General features: G+C 44.4%; 1 protein-coding gene across 31 annotated transcripts in view; it reads right to left on the reverse strand.

Annotated features, from left to right (window-relative positions):
• Positions 1-22533, reverse strand: part of MAGI1 (membrane associated guanylate kinase, WW and PDZ domain containing 1) — a 736174-nt gene that overhangs the window by 456103 nt on the left and 257538 nt on the right. The gene's annotated exons all lie outside the window — the stretch shown is intronic.

The following is a 22533-nucleotide window of genomic DNA, read 5'->3' on the forward strand; positions in this document are numbered from 1 at the left end:
ACAAACATAGCCAGCTTCAAGAGGGGATTGGATAAAAATATGGAGCAGAGGTCCATCAGTGGCTATTAGCCATAGCATACTGATGGAACTTTCTGTCTTGGGCAGAGATGCTCTGTATTCTTGGTGCTTGGGGGGAGGGGAGGGACAGTGGGAGGGCTTCTAGTGTCCTGGCCCCACTGATGGGCCTTCCTGATGGCACCAGTTTTTTGGCCACAGTATTCTGGCCACAAGCAAGAAAAGAAGGCACCATTCTTCTCAACATACCACTTTATTTACTCAAAAAGAAAATGACATTTTTAACCAATGATTGGGGGGGGGGGGGCGTTTCAAAAAGAAGGTCCTCTTCCCCTCAGGTATACATTTCCCCTGAGTGCAAGAGGTGATTCACAGAGCATTCAAGGGGAACTATGGAAAAACTATGGAAAAAATTCATTCACCAGCACAGAAGAAATACTGCCTTTCAAGCTTCTTTTATGTTTCAAGCGGAAAGAGGAGTCATAGTTGAGGGACTCACTGACTAGCTTTAGAAACTACAGCTCCCTGCCTGGCAAACAGGTATGGCATTGAAAAATAAAATGGCTGATATTACAATCCCTTTGTACAGATTTATAGTGCAGCCTCATTTGGAATACTATGGACAGGTCTGGTCACTGTATCTCTAAAAAGGACATTGCAGAGCTAGAAAAAAAATTACAGAAGAGGGCAACCAAGATGATTAGCGTATTGGAGCACTTTTCCTATGAGGAAAGGCTGAAGAAACTGGGACTTGTCAGTACAGAAAAAAAGATGACCAAGGGGGCATAGGTTTATAAAATTATGCACAGGGTAGAGAGAGCTGACAGAGAATTATTTTTTGCCTTCTCCCCAAAACAGAACTCAAGGACAAAAGGATTTCATTACACAGTGAGTGATTAAAATGTGGGATTTGCTGTTAGATGATGCAGTGATGGCCACAGAAACAGACAGCTTTATAAAATGGGATTAGACATAATCATGCAGAAGAGGTCTATCAGTGACCACAAACCACGGTGACTAAAGGGAGCCTCCACGTTCAGAAGCAGCAAAACTTCAGCCTCTATGCCAGGGGTGGCCAAACTGTGGCTTGGGAGCCACTTGTGGCTCTTTCACACATTGTGCAGCTCTTGAACTTCCCACCACCCTAATGGCTGACTTTTCTCTTTAAATCACTTATCTGTGCCAAGCCAGCTGGCAGCTTGGGGAAGGCATTCAAAGTTAAAGTTGCTTTCTTTCCACCTCTCTCTCCCTCCTCCCACCTATTTGCCTGCCTGCCTTCCTGTCATGCGGCTCTCAAACATCTGACATTTATTCTATGTGACTCTTACGTTAAGTATGTTTGGCCACCCCTGCTCTATGCTCTGTCGATAGGCCTCCAAAGAAAAACATTAGCCACTGTGTGAGACAGGATGCTTGATTAGATGGACTACAGGTCTGATCCAGTAGGGCTCTCCTTATGTTCTTTTTTAATCATTGTTCATTAGTTTTCCAAAATGAAAATAACAATATGTTCTGAAATAGTAAGAAGTGGCAGCAACATCAGGAGTGGATTTGCTCCTCTGTTGACTCATGTTTCTGGCTCAGAATAGCACTCCATGGCTGCTTACATATGGGCATTTAAAGCCGCCCTGGGGATGGCAGGCCCCAGGCAGATCTAAAAAGCACATCTACATGTGCACATCTGCCAGCCGTCCCCATCCTGTCCCCAACTTACTGAGAGCTGGCTCGAAAAGGCACTACTTTGAAAGTGGTGCCTTTTCGCTGGGGTGCCTTTGAGGCACCTCTCTGGCCGTCTGGACAGCCAGGTAGCACCCAGAGAGTTCCTGTGGAGCCGCAGACAGGGCACATGAGCATTCCAGATGCTCCCTATGGTGCCAATGACCCGTCCCTCTTCTGTGGGCTGTCGGGATGCTCCTTTTCTGGCCAGCTCACTTCCAGGTTGGTTTGATGCTGGCCGTCTGTTAGCGGCCCACAAGAATTTTTCCTTCTTTCCTTGTGTTTCAGGCCAGAGTTGTTTAGCAGTGGGTTTTATATCAGTTTAGTACAACAGTAGCAATAGCTGCTTTGAGTTTGGGGACATTTCCGTCATCAATTTATTAAAAACCTGAAATTTAGCACCATAAATGTTAATTTTAATTGAAATGTTGATTTAAACGATGGTTTTATAATGTAGTATTTATTGAATTATATGATTTTATTGTATTGTATTGAACTAATATGTTGTGAGCCGCCCTGAGCCTGCTTCAGCGGGGAGGGTGGGATATAAATAAAAAGTATTATTATTATTATTATTTTAGGTAGGGAAAGATAAGGCAAGTACTCCATTGTAAATGGGTCACAGATATAACACCTTCTGATGGAAAAGTGTAACTTTCTAGTCCACAAAAACATTGTGAACTAGAGGGGAAGGGAGGCAATCTGTTGGCACAGACCTTGCTGCTGATTCTTCTCCTGCCAGCAAAGTGGCCTTCTTTTTGGAGACACTACTTGGTTGCTGGGTCTGAGACACTCATGGAGACCAGCAAGCATAAATGGAGCCTGTCTGCAGCAAGATTATCCCCAGACCTCACAAGGAGCTCTGAGGTCTATGAGCTACAAACCTGACCTATGTTGCCACCAGAACTTAAAGTCTTTGGGTCTGTAAAGGCTGAGGATTGCCTTTCTATATAATTAACAGAGGATAACATGTTACATTGATCTTGCCCATTCATCCTTATAATCATAAAATCACAGGAATTTTCCATGAATAATCAAGTACAATTATTCTAACTTATCCTGATCATATCATTATACACCTTCATAATCAGCTCCATGGGATGGTAAAATGGGGCATTTGTTTGGCCTCCAAGCCTGGTATAGCACAAGTAGTGCCTTCATTTTCACTGTGCACAAACAGCTTAAGAAGATCAGAAGCACTGGATTCGATCTAGCCAGGTTTCCTGCTGGTGAAAAGAGATGAGAAGTTTTCTTTGAATACTAAAAATGATATGTGGGAATCAATGTTCCCTCTAAGCTGCAGAGTGTTGTGAGCAAAAATTGTATTTTGTGAGCTACTGGTATTAAAGTCATGAGCTTCTGGCATTAAAGTTGTGAGCTACTGCATAAATTATTGTGCTTTGGGGACATCCTTCCTGAGTTAAGACAAAAATGTGTGAGCTGGAGGCTAAAAATCTGTGAGCTAGCTCACACTAACTCAGTTTAGAGGGAACACTGGTGGGAATCATGAGACCTGCATGGACAAAAGTCATATGGGACAAAAACTGTGGTATTAGGAACTGGCCAAGATTGAGGGGGGAAAGCTGGCTGGATCCAACCCAAGAAAATTCTTGGTTTGCATCCTCCACCTATCCCAGTAAAGATGATACTTTGCCTTCAAATCCCTGAAAATCTAGAGCTAACAATTATATTTTAATTAAATATCAAACACAACATAAAACATAGCACTAATAAAACTAGCAGAACCAACCATTTTCATCTACATCAGTTTTATTAGCTCTAATAGCTTTAAGCTTCCCAGGAAACAAGTGTCCCATCATCTCATTCCTGCTTATGAACAACCTTTCTGATCAAATGACTATCATTTCCATTTTACATACAGGGCTGAGAGAGAAGGGATTTCCCAATGACAGGACAGTGTGCTAAAACTGAAATGCAGTTCTCAGTTGTCGTAGTCCAACATGCCTGTCACTTGACTACAATGCCCATTTGAACAACATACTTTTTCAAAAATCGCATGGATCAGAACTCTTTATGCATAACATCTCATGTGAACTAGTGTGACATTACAATATGAAACAACCATCAAGTTATATTATGCAAGAACTGGCCTCAGTTGTAACTGGTATCTTTATGTAGCGATAACAATCCTGGAACAGAAAAAAGATCTTAAAATTGAAGCAACAAACCTATAATCAAACAAGAGCAAACAAAGTCTCCCGATAGTCTGACAGTTCTCTCTGAATACAGCACAAACTAAACGAAGCACACAAGAAAAGCTTGCTTTAAGGGCTAGGGAAAATCTGTGAAGATCATGCTTGAAAAGGTCACAGTACAACAAAAATTATATCCATACTCTATTAGGCAAAGATATATGTCACAGAATCCATACAAATTTCAAACATGCTATGTGTTAATGTATTCCTGCTCCTTTGATAAAGATGCTATGGCTTTTCTTCCCCTTGACTCATTATTGAGAAGATACAGTAATACATTGCAAAACCTCAGAGTAATTAAAATGCATCCCTCACTACCTATAGATCTAATATTTCACAGTAAGGAGGAAATTCCCTGAGTTAATTTTAATGCTAGATTCATCACAATAAAAACTAATACAAAGTTTTTGCCCTATTGTAAATTCCATTTACAAGTTGTGTTAAATTATAATGACATTACTCTGAATTTGCTTTGCATTACATGGGTTGGATCAAACGATCCATCAGTGGAAGGCGCTGATGGTCACAGAACTTCCCCGTTTTCACCTCCCCATGTGTACACCCGGTTTCATGCCACGGGTCATCACTTTGTGTCAATGTGTACAGTGCTACTCTGAAAAGGCTCTGACCTTTCAACATTATCTTTGTATGGATCAAGAACAAGAGTTTCTATCAGGACAAAGCTGGAAAATGGCATTCAGCAGAAATATTTGGTCAGGAAAAACTGACCATCTCTACAGACACTGGAGAGGGGACATATGGGAAGAGGGAAGAGAAGTGGCAGACTGTTGCCCTGATAGTCCTAGGGCTCCACTCTAGTCTCTGTCAAGACCAAAAGCCTTTGACAGAAGATCTGCAGATCAAACTTCCAAACGGGACAGAACTGTGGGAGTCCCTTCTGCTTTTCTAACTTTACCAATCACAGGACATACACTATTCTACTAGGCTGCAAGAACAAACAAAGTGAAGTGAGAGCATAAGTTGGTACCAGCTTGACTGAGAGGAGGAGGGCAAGACTGGAGCACTTGCTCCCACTCCTCTCTTCAGTCTTGGCCCTGTATACACATACATTGTATGGGGCTCATATAGCTCCTTCTCACAGTCAGTAGAAAACACTGAATTCCCAAACATTCATTTGCTATTAACATGCAAAGTGGCAACAGCAGAACATTTGTGGGTGAGAAGGGACACAAAGAGGGTATATAACTCTCAGTGTAACTTGGAATCCCTTCTGTCCATCTGCTGACTGTCCCAATGGCTGCCCATGGTATTCAGCCCAGGGAAAGCATTTATTATTTATTTATTTGGTCAATTTATATTCCACCCTTTCCCATGTGGGCTCAGGGCGGATCACAGTCATGGTAAAACAGTTAAAATACAACAATAACTTAATAATATACGAATAAAACATAACTCAAAAAATATACACAGGCAGGCACAAATTTCAGGTGAAAACATAGTTTTTCAGCTCACTATCGTTTTTTAGCCCATTGTGGGGGAGGGCAATAGATGGTATAGACAGTAGAATGAGAGGATGTCCACTTGCCTCAACCGAAGGTCTGGTGAAACAGCTCCGTCTTGCAGGCACTACGAAACGGAAGCAAATCCAGTAGGGCCCAGATCTCCACAGGGAGCTGATTCCACCAGGCCAGGGCCAGGGCTGAAAAAGCCCTGGCCCTGGTTGAGGCAAGCCGGACATCCCTTGGGCTGGGGAAGGCCAGAAGGTGTTGATTGGCTGATCACAACAGTCTTCAGGGCTCATATGGGGAGAGGCGGTCCCATAGGTATGTTGGTCCCAAGCCACGTAAGGCTTTAAATATCAGTACTAAAACCTTGAAGCGGATTCGGTACTCAATCGGTAACCAGTGCAATTTGCACAGCATTGGCCGACTGCTTGCCCGTAGAGGCAATCCAGTTAACAGCCACACTGCCGCATTTTGCACCAGTTGGAGTTTCCAGATCAGCCCCAAGGGCAAGCCTGTGTAGAGCAAGTTACAGTAGTCCAACCTGGAAGTGACCATTGCATGGATCACTGTAGCTAAGTCATGGGGGGGAGGGGTCAGATAGGATGCTAGCTGTTTGACCTGCCAAAGATGATTAAATGCAAATCGCACAATTGGTGTTACCTGGGCCTCCATAGAAAGGGAGACATTCAGTGCCATGCCCAAACTCCTCACCTTCAGGGATGGCACAAGAGGAGCACCATCCAGGGTAGGGAGACGGATGTCCAATCTTAGCCCCCCTCGACTCAGGTACAGGACCTCCGTCTTGGTTGGATTAAGCTTCAGCCGGCTTAACTGCAACCATCCAGACACAGCTTCTAGCGCCCTGGTCAAATAATCTGGGGCATCGTTTGCATGGCTGTCCATCAACAGACAGAGCTGGGTATCATCTGCATACTGGTGACAACCCAGCCCAAAACCTCGGGCAATCTGGGCAAGGGGGCACATGTAGATGTTAAACATAATTGGTGAGAGAATAGCTCCCTGCGGCACACCACAATCAAATGAGTACCGCAGGGAGATCTGCTCGCCAATCACCACCTTTTGTCCCTGATCACAGAGAAAGGAAGAGAACCACTGTAAGATTATCCCCTGAACTCCAATATCAGCAAGGCGGTGGGTCATTAGATTGTAATCGACCATGTCAAACGCTGCCAAAAGATCTAACAACAATAGCAGCGCTGATCCACCTTGATCCAGATGCCTTCTAAGGTCTTCAGTGAGAGCAACCAAGGCAGTCTCCATCCCATGGCCAGGACGAAAGCCAGACTGGAAAGGAACAGGGGTTGAGGTATCCTCCAGGAAAGCTTGGAACTGCTCTGCCACCACTTTCTCAATTACCTCACCCAGGAACAGTAAATTCAAAAATGGGCAGTAATTGGCCAGCACCATCGGGTCCAAATATGGCTTTTTAAAAAGCAGGCGAACCGCTGCCTCTTTAAGTTTAGCTGGAAAAGCCCCCATTTCCAGAGACAGTTAACAATGTCAGCTAAAGGACCTTGGATACCCTCACCACCTGCTTTAAGAAGTCAGGATGGACATGGGTCCATTGGGCAAGTGACCGGCTTCACTGCAGCCAAGATCCTGTCCACATCTTCCTAAGAAAGACGACTGAAGTGGTCCAACATGGAACCAGAGGATGGAGAACGGGCTTCCAGTTCCTGTACTGTATCAACTGTGGCTGGAAAATCTTATCAATACTTTGTGGAAAGCATTCTCAAGAAAGAGAACAGCGGTCTCCTAAGTACTTAACACCTTCCACTGAGATTCACCAACCAACTACAGTCATAGCACTTTGATTACAACAGTGCTTTCTTCCAAGTAAGGAAGAGATGGCAATCAGGGTGGCATCCGTGAAAATTTACTTCTAGATTAAAAGCACGTAGAGACAGAGATCCATTACTTATCCATCATAAATCCAGAAAACTTTTAAAAGCACCTATCTGGTATGGTGAATAAAACTTTAGAAGTGCTTTACAGTTCATCCATATTACAAAAGCTTACCTCAGAACCACTGAAATTCTTCTGAATTGTCACTCACCCTTCAAAGCTGAGCAACCACTAGTCTATTGACTCAGATCTCATTTTTTTTCTGATATAGCCTTTGGAGACTCAAGAACAGGCAGATGATTCACAATCTATTTAATCCCTTCTCCCATTAAAATCCTCTAATTGTTGTGCTTCAGTGGGAGTTTAAAGATGAGTTATGGTACCAGAGAAAGGAGTGTATAAGAATATAATGTATTTGAAATTTAGGATATCAGCATCCATTTTCACTTGATCACACAATGACATTTCTTATGATGTACTAGTTTTATGCCTTCCAAAGTGAGACACTGCAGTGAGACCTTAATTTAATTCAGAAATGAAGATATGATTATATGGTTGCCAAGTTAGTGTCACCAAAACCCCCCAAAAGATATATATTTGAGGCCTTGAGGAAAATTCAGGAGTAAAGCAAAACAAAAACAAAGTCATAGTAATTACCCAACTTTAGAGCACTTGTTTACACAATCAAGGTAATTAAAATTCTTAGGGTTTAGAAATCTCAGGGGATTGTAGACACTTTCTGTTTCACTATGGGCTAACTCATGCACTTACAGTTGTGGGATGGGAACTAGTTCAATGCAGTTGCTCTGCAAGGAACAGTCACAGTAACTCCTTCTTTGTTCCTGATCTGGTTATTAGCCATAATGTTTTTGCCACTGAAATCTCTCATGTGTACTCCAATCTGAATAAACAGATAAAGTACCACAGCTGTTTGTGGCAAAGTGTGGTCCTTTGAAGGATGACTTCAGTTTGGGATTCCTGAGTGTTGTTGACAGAGTACTGGGTGTTGTGAAAACCATGACATATAGTCTCACTCCTTGCTCCTTCCAGCTGATAGAATCTTGTTGGGACAAAGTAAAATGGCTGTTTTATGAACACCATTAATCCTGCTTTGTCCAAAGAGATCCCCCCCCACCCCAATCTTTGGAGGAAGCCATTATAGATCTTTCATCACAGAAGAAAGATCTGCACAAGAAGGAACTGGCCAGTCCTCAGCTAGTCTCAAACTGATGCATTTGCCCTTAACCTCTTTCCATTTGGATTCAAACTTGGTTCGAGGATGAAGACAACTTTGGTGTTACGTGGGATTTATCTCTTTCTAAGGCTGGAGTCCTTTGTATTAAAGTGCTATTGATGGAAGTCTTATATTCTTGTATGCTAGTTTGCTATTCAACCTCTACCTTATATGTATTGGCTGTTAAGTTTCATTCCAGTTTGTGTGAAGAAGTGTGGATGCAGACAAAAGCTTACACCCTGCATAAAATTTTGTTGGTGCCATTGGCCTCTAACTTTGTTCTATTGCTTAAGACCAACACAGCTACCCACCTGAATCTGCCTTTGTTCCCAGTGAGTGAGAACCTTTTCTGTTGGCTCTCAGTCTTTATATTATAAGATTATCAAATACTGGTTTTCTGGGTTTCGTACAACTGACAGAGAAGAACTGGTCTCAGCAACAAGATGGGAGAAGGGGGATGGGAAAGGCAAACAAAATGGAGGCTTGATGGCAACACAGTAGGAAGATGTTTACTGAACAGCTGCAATATATTCAAGCACTGTTTACTGTAAATCTAAGAACACATCAAGCAGACCTTTCCTCTTTCCTCCACAAGAAACTTCAAGGAAGCTTTATTCAATAGTATCTTCTGGAGCTCTACCTGTGGCTTTTAAGACAACGTCACACAGAGAAGACAAATTGCCAATGAAACAAATTTAACTTAGTCTGTAGTGAACATCTCACTTTCTTCCAATTACTTCAATAACCACAGCTGGCTGATACCTAGATATCACAATATTATGAATATTTAAAATACTTAAAACTGTGATCCACCTAAAACAACCACAACCAATTAAATGTTTGCAAGTTTCCCCAAAATATACTACACCAAACCTCAGAATGAGTCAATTAGGTATTTTACATATGCACACACATATGTTTAGTCATATAACATCTAGTGGCTGGGTAAATTTTCTATCCGCAACATGGCTAGGTTTCTCCCACCCCCCACCCCCGCCTATTCTCATTTTATTTTATATTTATGGGGAAACGTCTGATTTATTAACATACAGAAGGTTTCAAGCTGTCAAATAATTTCAGGCCATCTGTTCAGATGACAGCTTGCCTGTATCTATCAATACACTACCTCGCAATAAAAGCAATATTAACTGATCATCTGTCTGCAATACAATAGATAAGCTTTACTCAGGACTTCATAGTGAAAGTGCTGCCTGTAAAGGCCATTAGACCTTCCCTTGAATAAGGCATAAACTAGAGGGTCTGTGTCAAGTTAATGATAGCCTGGTTATTTCCTGATTTTACTTTCTTTATACCCCATTTTTCTCCCCAACGGAGACCAAAAGTACCTTACTTTTCTCCCAGTCTCCATGTTATCCTTACAATAATCCTGTGAGGTGGGTTAGGCTGAGTGTGTATGACTGGCCCAAAGTCATCCAGCAAGCTTCCATACTAGAATAGGGATTTGAACCTGGACCAACAACTGCATTCTACAACACCTGGTTTACATAACTTTATAATAGTATGGGGGGAAAGTGAAAAAGGTAGAGAAAGATCCATGTCCTGAAACACTGGAAATGCAGAGCCTGACACTAAAGGCTTCACCTTTGGAAATTTCTGAATGTGGCTACTGTAAGTGCAAACTTAAGCAAGGCAGAACAATCTAAACCCCACAGAAAGTTCCTTTGTATCATTTAACTTCCACTAAATTGTGTTTGAATTTGATGCTGCTGCCTTCTGCCTGCAAGTTCTGCCATCATTCCAGGTTCTTGTAAGAAACGTATTTGGGCGGGAGAAGAATACACGAACAAACCTGAGAAGACTACACTTGCCATTAGCATATACGTAGAGTTCATGTCTTGAGCCATTCCTTGGCTAGACACAACAAAATGTGCCTCTGTCTGATTGCCTCTCAAGTCTTCTCTTCCTATACCAGGAACCAAGAAGGGAGCACAGAAGGACACACAGGAAAGAAATTGTTTTTTTTCATTGCATGCAGTTACAGAGGTATGACTTGAGTTATTTGCAATGTGTGAGAAACTCTAGAGGGACTATTCTGTTTTGGCAGGAATACCTCACACTTAATAAAACAACCCACACTTAATAAAACAACTCTTTATGATAGCATGTCAGGACCAAACTAGATGTGATGGTGGCCACCAATGCCATTTTAGAGGGAAATTTAGCCATTTTAAAATTGCAGAAATGTCTGATCCTGTTTAGGTCCATAGCACAGCAGCAACAGGCAATCTTGTTCCCCCTCCCCTGAGCCTTTTAAATTGCCCAAATAGCTAAATTTTCCTCTAAAACTGTACGAATGGCCACCATCGCATCTAGTTTGGCTTTCAGTTTTGAGGATATCTGAGAAACTGGCTTGGCAATTCTCTGAAGGCTAGCCACCAGTAAGGTAAATTGTACCACTGTTTAATAGCACATGCCTTCTCAGATGTGCTGGGGAGGTATACTTCTCCTCACCTCTGAATTGGTCTTTAAGACAGCATAACCTTGTCTGATTTTTCTTTTCTTTTCTTTTCATTTCCTTTCTTCTTTTTTTACTTCTGCAAGGACTGAGATGTTTGTTTGCATAAACGATGCATAGCTGTTAATGCAGACAGCTTTCTTTGTTATTCGCTCAAGTAAGAGGCTCTCCCTTGAGATGCAGAGAAATTAACAAAAACAGCTGTCCTTCTGACCGTTGCATCCACCTACCTCAATAAAACAAAGCCATTCATCCCACTCTTGAAACACAGCTACTATAACTATTAGGCAATTAACCACCAAAAAGGGGGGAAATATGGAATCATAAAAGTGTCACCACTTTCCTTGGGACAAAAAGTTAGGGGGGTTTTACTCCTCCCATGGAACTAAGAGTGCATTCTTCTTGCTTTTATTTTTTTTTTTAAGTGTGGATATTGGTCAAAATATTAATTAACTAAATGCCACTGACCCAGTTGCACTCATTTTTCTGCAAAGCATTTTACCAATCATAAATCCTTCCAGATTCATAAATATGGCACATGACCAATCACTTCGAGAGAGCTGTCAATCTTCTCACAGTTTATATTTCACCCTAAACTGCCTTAATAATGAACAGCTCCTTTCAATCCTGGAAGGCAAGAATGAGACAGCATCACAGGATGTGGGGAACTTATCAGCAGAAAGAGATAGAAAAGACAAGCATACATGAATCTGAGGTGCCAGTTTTGTAAAATGGGCATACATTTTTTTTTCTTTCAGCTCAGGGCCTTTAGCATTTCAAATACAGCTCTGCCTGTCTACCTGAAAGGAAAAAGGCAGGCTTAAGACCAGAACCAAAACCAAAATAATATATATTTTTGCACATCTCAGCCTGTGGATCTCATTGCCAAAGAATAAAAGTAGTGCAAAAAATAATCAGTTAATATGGCTGGAGCTGGCTCCAAATTCTATCTTTTGAACCAGGCAATGGGACAAGTAAAGGATAGAAGTGGATCTTTATAGATATTGCAGATGGCATTCACAGGACATATACTCCTTGAGGCTTTGGGGTGAAAGAAAAGAAAGGAGAGAAACAAAATCAGCTGACTATTGCTATCCAATGTTGCATGTCTCCATTTTCTTCCCTGCAATATCACTGACAATACGCACTGCCTGAATATGCTTTACTTGTGCTGGGATTTAGGAACAGACCAATGAAAAACCGCCTGCCTAATCCAAAGGTATCATGAAACTTCTGAGCAAACTGATATATGGATTTCCCATCCACCTTCCTGAAAACATGCTGAGCTGTCCAAATACTAAAAATAAAGTTTTGGTTCATTTTGCATTATTGCTAATATGTCACATTATGTGCACAGTTTATGCCCTGGGTTGCACCCAGGAAGTTGCCCCTATTTATTTAGGAGCGATAAATAAGGACTAGGATTAGGATGGACTAGGATTATGTGTCAGTGAGGCTGAGAGAGAATGACTAGCCTAAGATCATCCAGTAAATTCAATCATGGCAAATATGGCTTTCAATCTCTCTACTTCTCTTCTGGTGCTCTCTAACTATGTCACACTGATTGCACCCTGCTCTTCTTGTACTTCTGGAAAAACAGCCATAATCAGCACAACAAATTTTAGTGGTGCAATTATAGTACTGGACAAATAGGTAAATAATCAAGATTTCCAACAGCCGTCATCTGAAATCACCAAAAGTTCTCCTGTTAAGCCAGGGATGGTTAATTTGGTAGGCACCGACGAGCATATTGAAATATGTTATTAGGCATCAGTGAATATAGAAATGATTCCCTTCCGATGGTCTTCATTAACACATCCTTAAAGTCACACTTGGCTCATGTGTGAAGGCATTTCCTTAAGAGACAGTGTGGTATCTAGGGATGGACTGTACTACTTTCTAGTGATAGCTTCTACCACTTTTCCTCATAAGGCATCTCACTTTCATCATCATCATCATAGACCTTTATTGGCATAGCAACAGTCACAGAATGCATAAAATGTGCAGTCCATAATGTGTAAAATCAATCAGGTGTATAATTTCATACACAAATTACATAGAATATGACAATACTATTTAAAATTTCCCTGAATTTTGAGAACTTTAATGAGAAAAACTACAACAACCTTGGTAATTTCAGGAGTCAAATCATTCAGAAGAAACTGACATTTGAGATTGTTACTCAGATAGCTTTTAGAATGTATAAATTTGAAAGCAATCTTTCCCGAGGGCAGTCTATGATTATATGATCAATTGTATCTAAGAAGTTAAGGTCACAGAGGCACAGGCGTTCTTGCCTTGGGAATCTCGCTTTCATAATTAACGTAACTTGGGTTTCAGGGGGAAGGGACTCATCAACTGTTAAGACTATGTCAGCACAGTGCAGCCCTGTTTCTCCAGACCATTTATTTAAAAAACAGTACTTACAAGTTGGTTCCCTAATTTTGCAAGCTAGAACATTTTTGCATCATTTGGCAGCTTACAAATGAGAGCCAAGAGGAAGCATCTGTCAAGTCCCAAAGGCAGCCCAGCTTAGCAGAATGCAATTCCTTACCTGAAAAACAAAAGAAATATGCATTTTACATTTTATTCTTCAGAACTTAATAACACATTTACTATATTTAAAACATGCAAAAACCAGCCCCTCCTGACAAAGCTTATAAAGGTGTCTGCAACATTTGCTTTAGACAGCATTTAAAATCCATATGCATCCACCAATTATTCAGAAGCATTTATCTCTTGCAAAAGGGGAGGTGGGGGAAGATGCATAATCAATATATACCTATTTGTCACTGGAGATGCATCTCCACACCACCATTTTAAAGTCCTGTACTTAAACAGCTGCTACATTCTTCATAGGAGCCCCGTGGCACAGAGTGGTAAGCTGCAGTACTGCAGTCCAAGCTCTGCTCATGACCTGAGTTCGATCCCAGCAGAAGCTGGGTTCAGGTAGTCGGCTCAAGGTTGTCTCAGGCTTCCATCCTTCCATGGTCAGTACCCAGTTTGCTGGAGGGAAAGTGTAGATGACTGGGGAAGGCAATGGCAAACCACCCCGTAAAAAGTCTGCCAAGAAAACATCATGATGTGACATCACCCCATGGGTTGGTAACAACTTGGTGCTTGCACAGGGGACTACCTTTACCTTTTACATTCTTCATGCTTTCATTTTTTCATATTTAGCGAAAACAAATACATACGCTGAAATTACTGAAGTTCTGAAAAAGGTTTCAGGTTTAAGTTTATGTGAACAGCAAGGCAGAACTTGCTGTCCATAACTAAGTTAGTAGAAGATTAAGAAATACATAACTTAAAGGATTCTTCAAGGACATCAAGAGCACAGAACACAACTGAAGCTCCACCCTAAGCCTCAAACCAAGCCTCCAAAAACACTATCTGGGTGGGTTGGAAAGACAGAAATGGTTTGTGCTGCAATCAGTACCCAAAGTAATCTTATTCTCCCTTTTTTCCTGTGTTGGAAATCCACAGGTTATATTAGGGTTGCCAGCTCTGGGTTGGGAAATACCTGGAGATTTGGGGGGTGGAGCCTGGGAAGGGCAGGGTTTGGGGAGAGAAGGGCCTCAGCAGAGTGCACTGCCATAGAGTCTACCCTTCAAACACCCATTTTATCCAGGGGAACTGATTTCTATCATCTGGAGATCAATTGTAATAGCAGGAGATCTCCAGGCCCCACCTTGAAGTTGGCACCCTAGCATATGTGTTGTTTTCAGGGTTCAAGTGCAGCTGAGACACATAAGAGCCTCTGGGTAGAAATGCCCACAGCTGCCAAATTACAAAGCAGAAAGCCAATAAGACTAAATGAACAGAGCAGGTGGGAAAGTAGTTGTTTCACTGTGGGCTGCTAGGGTTGACGCCAACAAAATCATCCATACAAGACAAACAAGGGCTGCACTGCCCCTCCTCCCAAAATCAGGTTTAAAAAAAAGCTTTTTGCAACATTAAGGTCCCCCCCTGAAAAACAACTGATTTAAACCTCAGGGCAACTACACCTATACTGCAGCACCAATTGCTGCATTGCAGATAGTCACGCAATAAAGAGAGCTACAGCACAAGTTCGTTGGCTGTAACAATGTTATTAAACACAAGGGATCAGCAACATGCAAAATAATCCACCAAATAACTTGCATCATATGGGTGATAACTATGTAGGATGAAACAAGCTTTTCTGAACGTCTGGGTGAGTCCACCCAGCTTCCATATCTCTGAACAAACAACCAGACTGTTCAGACTCCTCCTTGATAAGCACAACTCGAGTGTGAGTATGTCAGATCCCTCTTCCTAGCCATGAGGACCTCGGGTCAAAGATCATGATAGCCCCCAATGGGATACCTGTTCCAGCTCCCACAGAGAGAGAAACCCTGAGACTGTGGTCTCAGTACCATCCCCTTGATCTTTTATTCAGAGCCTCAGGGCACAATGCTTATAGAATAACTGCTTTATTTGCACCCTGTCATTGCTAGTTGCAACCAGGATTTCTACCACCAACAAGCACCTATCTGGATCCTTAGCAAATCCTTTCCACAACCTGCAGAGAGAAGCATGCAACAAACAAACTTGAATCAAAGTCAATCAGATTCATGATTCATTTCTCCCTTTCTCACGATACAAGAACTCACAGGCACTCAAAGAAATTGCTGAGCAGGTCAGGTAAAAATGGATAAAAGGAAGCGCTTCTTCACTCAAAGCACTTCTTCACACATGAGATTCACTGGAGGTGGTGATAGCTACATGCATAGATGGCTTCTAAAAGGGATTGGATAAACATACAGAGCAGAGGTCTATCAGTGGTTATTAGCCACAGGGTATATACGGAACTCTCTGTCTGAGGCAGTGATGCTCTGTATTCTTGGTGCTGGAGGAGGGGCAACAGTGGGAGGGCTTCTAGTGTTCTGGCCCCACTAGAGGACCTCCTGGTGGCACATGGCTTCTTTGTCCACTGTGTGAAAGTGTACTGGACAGGCCACTTGCCTGATCCAAAATGGCTTCTCTTATGTTGTTATGAGGGCTAAAAAAATTCCACTTGATCCTGAAAGGCAACCAGCAATAGTACATGCTACAAAGTAGGGATGGAGAGAGTGGTATTGTGAGAGATGAGGCTGCAGGCAGGGCTACCTTCCATTTTTTATAGCCTTCTCCAGGCTTCTGCCCATTGGGCCCTTTAAATAAGGTCACATACAGGGACTCCATCTCCATGGGCCAACTCAGTAAACTCCAACCACACCCAGCCCCTTACAGGGAGGGGCAGGAACAGAATATTCACCTGCTTTAATACGGATATGTGAAGAGTGCCTTTAAACACCCATGTGCCACGAATGGCCTGTGGGTCTGAGCCCCATGCATGCCATTCACATTTTGCAAATCTGCTGCAACATACATACAACAATTGGATTTGCTGTGTAAAGTATGTGGAGCCACCTTAAATAGTACGGTGACCTATCACAGACAGACACCCTTCTTTCCTCCTGGGTAGGAGAGCATCTGATCAAGACATTTGCAGTATAAACCCAGACAGCTTTATGAGTCTGGAATGATTCCAAGCAATCATCGAGCGGTCATGAGCCAATAACTACGCCGCTAAGCTTGCAATGACATGAGCCAATCTAGTAATTAAGTTCATAAATTTTTATTAATCTTGTAAAGTTCCCATTGTGGCATGTAGCAAACATATTAAGTGACTAATAAATACCACAGACAAGGAAGATCAATAGCATGTCATTAATGGATTACCAGGAAATGAAACAAAGTCAATTGGATACAAGCAACAGGTGAAGTGGTATATGTAATGCAGGGAAAGTCCACATTTTTAAAAACCCAAAAATCCTGGTATTCAGATACATCCTACAAGGCAAATTTGCATACAGTTACTTTATATTGGCTGTTTGTGTGTGTGCAATATCCTGTACAGACACACAAAGGCTGGATTCAGATGGCCAATTTGAGCCAACTTAGGCATCTCTCCCAGGTAGATCAAAAAGTCAAGGTTAGCCATGCATAGCTGTCGCCTGTTCCGTTCTCGCACTCACCCCATTCTCCAATGTCTCTGAGATGCTTCAAATAGCTACCAGTTGAGAAGTAGTTGCAAAGTTTTCTGCTGCTCTCCTCCTGTGCAATATATGAGTGACTTGCATGGGAGTGCATGATTGGAATTTGTCTGCTCCATTTTGAAGTGACAGGATTTGAGATATTTCCTGCATGCACAGAGCTGACCATCTGTATCCAGCGGGCCCCACACCCAGTCTAACAGAGCCAGCCAAAGAGCTGTCGTGTTCTCAGCAAGTGCGGGCTCACCCTATGTCTGCAATTAAGTTCAGTACTGACATAGGGGGGAGGGGTTGCCAAATCCTCTTCATCCCCTGGCAAGGGACATTCGCATGTGCGCGATGAAGTGACGTCACCCAGAAGTGATGTCATCAAAATGGTGGCATCCATGCGGGGCTGCTCTAGGCATTTCCGGGAAAACTCTATGGTTTTCCTGAACACTCTAGCTATTTGGGAGGTTAAAACTCTATGGTACCTATTGTACCATAGAGTTTTACCTCTCAAGTGGCTAGAGTTTTACCTCTCAAGTGGCTATAGCATCCAGGAAAACCATAGCATTTTCCAAGAAATGCCTAGAGCAGCCCCGCACAGGCACCACCATTTTGATGATGTCACTTCTAGGTGCCAGCGATGCAGGGGGAGGTTCCCCCCGCCTGCCCAATGTGGGCCAGCAGGTTGAGAACCTCTTGGGTGGGAGATTCCCCGCCCGGACCGGGGGCTTGGCAGTCCTAGTTATGTACTAAGTTAATTTAATGCCTAAACTGAGCAAATGTCCATTGCAGGCCAGGCTCCTGAGGTCCACATTCTGATTGGCCGTTCTGTTAGAATTGTCCAATTAGGAAACAAGCATTTTGGAGGGAAATGCTAATGATGGATCCTAGAGGGTGCAGTGGGATTGATGAGTGCTTCCTGAAGGGGGCGTGGTTTTCTATGTTCTGACTGTATATATTTGTTTACTGCAAGTTGTTAAGTGCAACTGATTGCTCCTCAATAAATGTGTTCTTGTTAAAAAAAAAAGCTGACTGAGCCCATTTATAACAATGCATAAATCTAACATTTAGCCATGGACTTGATGGAACAAATCTCATGCTCTTCACTGACAAAAATAAAAACTACAAAGAAATCCCCATTTTACTGCACAGGTGACAAAGATCTCTAAAACATGTTAGCCTTTGCAGATCCAAAAACTAGCATCTACTGGGAGAGGAGACAGTCAAAATTTAAATCTATCAAGCCTTGCAATGAGGTGTTTCTGTTTGTAAAACCCATTGCTCTGCTTTCTAACTGTCCTATAAGTAGCAACTTCTTAACATGTAACAACATAAACATCACAAAAAGTAGACTCAAGATGCGCCTCCTGTGAAGACCATACCAATCCCCAGTCTGCTTGCACAAATAAGAATCAGTGTGGGGTAGGGTGGCCAGACCGTCCCGGTCTCCCGGGACATTCCCGGTTCTGGCCACCCAATCCCGGCTCCCGGGCTGCCTATACCGGGACCATTAAAGGTCCCGGTTTAGCCAGCCCCGGAGGCGGTGGGCCGCGGGCGCCGGCGGGGAAGGCGGCGAGTGAGGGAGGGAGCGTCCCTGCGCCTGCGCAGGGACGCTCCCTCCCTCACTCGCCGCCTTCCCCGCCCGCGCGCGGGGCCGGCAGCGGTGGCGGAGGCCTCTCCGCGGCCTCCGCTGGTCGCTGGAAGCCCTCCAGAGTCTCTGGAGGGCCTCCAGGGACCAGCGGAGGCCGCGGAGAGGCCGCGGAGCAGCCGGCGCTGGTCCCGGAAGGCCTTCCAGAGACTCTGGAGGGCCTTCCGGGACCAGCGCCGACCAGCGAAGGCCTCCCCGCGGCCTCCGCTGGTCCCTGGAGGCCCTCCAGAGTCTCTGGAGGGCCTCCAGGGACCAGCGGAGGCCGCGGGGAAGCCGCGGAGCAGCCGGCGCTGGTCCCTGGAGGCCTCCAGAGGCCAGCGCTGGTAGCGGAGAGGCCCGGCGCTGGTCCCTGGAGGCTTCCAGAGGCCAGCGCCGGCAACTCCCTCCCTCCCTCGCCGCGAGGCCGCCGCCCTGGAATCGCCGCCGCCGCCGCCGCTGGACTCTCCGCCGCCCTGGAATCAGGTAAGGGGGCCGAAAGCGGGGGGGGGCGGCCTTCCTTTCTTCCCTCCCTCCTCCCTCCCTCCCTTCCTTTCTTCCTTCCTTCCTTCCCTCACTCCCTTCCCTTCCTTCCTTCCCTCCCTCCTCCCTTCCTTCCTTTCTTCCTTCCCTCCCTTCCTTCCCTCACTCCCTTCCCTTCCTTCCTTCCTTCCCTCCCTCCTCCCTTCCTTCCTTTCTTCCTTCCTTCCCTCCCTCCCTCCCCCCTTCCTTCCCTCCCTCCCTCCCCCTTCCTTCCTTCCTTCCTTCCTTCCTCCCTTCCCTTCCCTCCCTCCTCCCTTCCTTCCCTCCTTATGTTCTTATGTGACACAGAGTGTTGGACTGGAGGGGCCACTGGCCTGATCCAACAGGGCTTCTCTTATGTTTTTATGTGACACAGAGTGTTGGACTGGAGGGGCCACTGGCCTGATCCAACAGGGCTTCTCTTATGTTCTTATGTGACACAGAGTGTTGGACTGGAGGGGCCACTGGCCTGATCTAACAGGGCTTCTCTTATGTTCTTATGTGACCAGAGTGGTGGAGTGGATGAGCCATTGGTCTGATGCAACAGGGCTTCTCTTATATTTTTATGTGGCACAGAGTGTTGGACTGGAGGGGCCACTGGCCTGATCCAACAGGGCTTCTCTTATGTTCTTATGTGACACAGAGTGTTGGACTGGAGGGGCCACTGGCCTGATCTAACAGGGCTTCTCTTATGTTCTTATGTGACCAGAGTGGTGGAGTGGATGAGCCATTGGTCTGATGCAACAGGGCTTCTCTTATATTTTTATGTGGCACAGAGTGTTGGACTGGAGGGGCCACTGGCCTGATCCAACAGGGCTTCTCTTATGTTCTTATGTGACACAGAGTGTTGGACTGGAGGGGCCACTGGCCTGATCTAACAGGGCTTCTCTTATGTTCTTATGTGACCAGAGTGGTGGAGTGGATGAGCCATTGGTCTGATGCAACAGGGCTTCTCTTATATTTTTATGTGGCACAGAGTGTTGGACTGGAGGGGCCATTGGTCTGATGCAACAGGGCTTCTCTTATATTTTTATGTGGCACAGAGTGTTGGACTGGAGGGGCCACTGGCCTGATGCAACAGGGCTTCTCTTATATTCTTATGTTACACAGAGTGTTGGACTGGAGGGGCCACTGGCCTGATGCAACAGGGCTTCTCTTATGTTCTTATGTGACGCAGAGTGTTGGACTGGATGGGCCACTGGCCTGATCCAACAGGGCTTCTCTTATGTTCTTATGTGACAATACTGACTTTGGTGGACCCAAGCACTGATTCAGTGTAAGGGAGCTTTGTGTTTGTGACTGGAGTAGATAATACTGACTTTGGTGGACCCAAGCACTGATTCAGTGTAAGGGAGCTTTGTGTTTGTGTCTTCTGGTGCAATTTTGTTCTCAGATCCTGTATTTACTTCATCAGTATATGGGATAAGGCACTTTCTCAACTGTGCTGCATAATGCAGCCTATTTATTTTGTCCTGTTTGCTCTGTTGGCTCTATCTGCGCCACCTTCATCACTTTCGGGGTGTGGATCCCCCAGTGGGGTGCTCTCCCAACTCCCTCTGCCGGCTGTTTCTGATAGCCCTGCGCCCCCTCTTTCATTTGATATGTGTCCCGTGTGGGTGCCACCCTCCCGCCGGGAGATGCCGCAAAATGAGCCCCCTCGAGGCTTATGGCGGCAGGGCTCGGGGGAAGCGAGCTAGACTGCTGTTCTTTTGAGGGGTTATAGAGTGTTTCGAGCCCGTCCCTGTGGCATCAGTCCCATCGTTGTGGGGCCCAGGGGGCCGGCGCAGCGGCACGCCGAAGCAGCCTGTCACTAATAACACAGGTCGAGATGCAGGACAGGAACCCGGAAGTGACCGACAGGCTGCTTCAGCGTGCCGCTGCGCCGGCCCCCTGGGCCCCACAACGATGGGACCGATGCCACAGGGACGGGCTCGAAACACTCTATAACCCCTCAAAAGAACAGCAGTCTAGCTCGCTTACCCCGAGCCCTGCCGCCATAAGCCTCAAGGGGGCTCATTTTGCGGCATCTCCCGGCGGGAGGGTGGCACCCGCACGGGACACATATCAAATGAAAGAGGGGGCGCAGGGCTATCAGAAACAGCCGGCGGAGGGAGTCGGGAGAGCACCCCACTGGGGGATCCACACCCCGAAAGTGATGAAGGTGGCGCAGATAGAGCCAACAGAGCAAACAGGACAAAATAAATAGGCTGCATTATGCAGCACAGTTGAGAAAGTGCCTTATCCCATATACTGATGAAGTATATACAGGATTTCAGAACAAAATTGTTTCTGGCGGTGATATTTGGGGGATTTTTGGGGATGTCACAGGAAGTGCTGTGAAGTCACTTCCTGTTTCCGGCAGTGGCATTTGGGGGAAATGATGTCACAGGAAGTGATGTCACTTCCCATTTCCGGCAGGTGACGCGGGGAAATGATGTCACAGGAAGTGATGTCACTTCCTGTTTCCTGCGGTGGCATGCCGTCACCGGAAGTGACGTCACCGGAAGTGACGTCACTTCCTGTTTCCGGCGGCGCGCGCGCACCCCTACCTCCCCCCCCCAACATGTCCCTGGCTGGCCTTCAGACATTATGGTCACCCTAGTGTGGGGCTCGCAGGGTCCCAGTATTATGAATGAGTATGCCTTACATCCGGGGCTTTTTCTGTAGAAAAAGTCCAGCAGGAAATCATTTGCATATTAGGCCACACCTCCTGACACCAAGCCAGTCAGAACTGTGTTCCTGTGCATTCCTGCTCCTCAACAGAATCTTCAGACAGTGAACATTACCCACTAATATATTTTTAGCCTATGTTTAAAGCAATCATGTTTTTCTGCTTACCTGAACATTCTGGCTGGCTGCAGAGTTATCTGAATAAATAAAATTGGTACACAGAGGGCAGAAATGTATTTTTTTTCCAACAGGTCTAAAAATATAATTGTGAATTTAAAAGGATGGTATTTAATCGCATCTTAATTTAATGGGATCCCTGCAAAAGTGCTTCAATGTGGTAGAAAAAATCTACACAAGCCAATCAGCCCAACAAAAACACTTTTTTTTGCAAACAATGGACTTATTTGCATCATGCAATCAAAATAAACTTTTTCTTATAACTCTGAAATATTTCTTGTAGTCCTATTTTATTTTAATCCTTCATACTTGACTATTTGCATGTATGCAACTACTGTATTACTGATTCAAAAGCAAAATGGTCCATCATCCAAAAACATGGTCTGTTCACAGCATTAAAATTTAGGTGGAGCTGTTTTTAAGATAACTTGCTGATTGCAAAATGTTATTCAGACTTGAAAGAGTATTCAGCATTTTCACTCTCAAAGATTCAAAAGATTCAAA

This window comes from Heteronotia binoei, chromosome 5 (genome assembly GCF_032191835.1).
Source record: "Heteronotia binoei isolate CCM8104 ecotype False Entrance Well chromosome 5, APGP_CSIRO_Hbin_v1, whole genome shotgun sequence".
In the NCBI taxonomy this organism is placed as follows: domain Eukaryota; kingdom Metazoa; phylum Chordata; class Lepidosauria; order Squamata; family Gekkonidae; genus Heteronotia; species Heteronotia binoei.